The sequence below is a fragment of the Palaemon carinicauda genome, chromosome 8 (genome assembly GCF_036898095.1).
Source record: "Palaemon carinicauda isolate YSFRI2023 chromosome 8, ASM3689809v2, whole genome shotgun sequence".
Classification (NCBI taxonomy): domain Eukaryota; kingdom Metazoa; phylum Arthropoda; class Malacostraca; order Decapoda; family Palaemonidae; genus Palaemon; species Palaemon carinicauda.
Window position 1 is genome coordinate 26,198,777 of NC_090732.1, and position 1,909 is coordinate 26,200,685.

A 1,909-nucleotide genomic window follows, 5' to 3' on the forward strand; every position below is an offset into this window, starting at 1 on the left:
GATAAATACAGATCATATATATGGTATATTGCTAGCAAATGATTATATGGTACCAAAAAAAAATACTGATATACATATGATTCGGTAACTTGTTAAAGAATAATTGTTACCTTTGTCAGAAACATAGATTAACACAATACGGTAACTAATAAAAATATTTGTTACCTTGGTAAAGATTCAATTTTAGTGCACAAACATGAATTCCTAGTATGTACACGTACCACGGTTTCGTACATATATATATATATATATATATATATATATATATATATATATATATATATATATATATATATATATATATATATATATATATATATATATATATATATATATATATATATATATATATATATATATATATATATATTTATATATAGGGCTGATATATTTTATTAGATGCCCATAGATTCTGTTATTTTTTTTTTCTCTTTTCTTTTAACATTCCGGCTTATATATTTTATTAGATGCCGAGAGAAAAAATGATTTATATTTTTTTAAAGGTTTTTTTAAATGTATTTTTAACAATGCAATGTTCAATAATTTCTTCAATTACATATTACTAGCGTACTAACAGCTTTTTGTACAAACACAGTTTCCAGAGCATTTTACTCCTTTAGCGAATGAGGTGGCCACTTCAAACGGCTTTAAACTGAATTAAATAAGGAGTTTTGTCTGGACATGGCGAAACGTTCTGTTTTAGCTTCCAACTGTTCCGTAACCTACGCCAAACAAGGATGTTCACGGCGATAAATATCATCACCGTTACACTTAATCCTGCTAGTAGTATGGGGTGAAGAAATTCCTTATAAGTCGGTGACAGGTGGTCCATCTCGGTCAATATCATCAACCGCTTGGCAACCTGTTTGTTGTATGGGAGAGGTAGTGCTGGCATTGTAGACGTCCACGTGAAGTTCGCGAAGTAGGCTCGTTCTCTGATGATTGTCCTTAGCCCGGTCACCATGGAATTAGGGGAAGTCCCGGTACAACCATCTGCTGCAACAAAGATGTGTGCAAAGGACGTGGATCCGTCCGGGCATGATACATTGAAGCCGTCCTTGTCGTATCGTATCCACAAGCCATTGTTCAGTCTGCAATTGAATTCATTATTGTCAAAGGGATAAAGCTTATCCAGACAATTTTCACTTGTATGGGAGAGAGCACCGTCTAGCACTATACCTAACTCGCATGAATCCATTAAGTTTTTATGGAATTCAAATGAGGCAGCTGTACATATTTTTCTATCCATTGCATCTGAACAGTGAGTTAATTGATTTAAGTCTTTAATGACCGTATATGTTTCCTTGTCTGGGGAAATCAATACGTGTCCTGTCAAACTGGATATTACTGGATTCAAGTGATTCGTCATGAAAGTCGGAAATGGTGATATCCTGTAAGATTGCCAGGCATCAGAAGAATCAAAGGGAATTGTAATCCTAATCTTGTTATTTTCAACGCTTACTGTAATTAGGCTGTAATAAAATTCTATCCTACGTTAGCCTAGCAAAGGAACATAGCCTAGTTTATCCCTTCCGTTCTCCAGAACTAACTTTAAGTAATTTATAGGCAACAAATGGGGCGACAGTACACCTTTAGTTGCTAACGTGATAGCTTCTACATAATCCTTGGATTTCTCAATGAAATGTGCAATTCTGTTATGTATGTGATCTATCTTTGAATCATAATACGTTAACGTTGCCAACAAATCCTTTAATTCCATAATCTGAATGATATTACTTGAATGTTCATTTACTAAATCCATAATTTGATTGATTGAAGCTAACTGATTCCTTAGTTCTGACATAATCAATTCATCTTCATGAGTCAAGAACTCAATTTTCTTATTTTGATTACTAATCTTAAGACGATTGGAAATTCCTAAACCTAAACTTGCAATAGACCCAAAGAT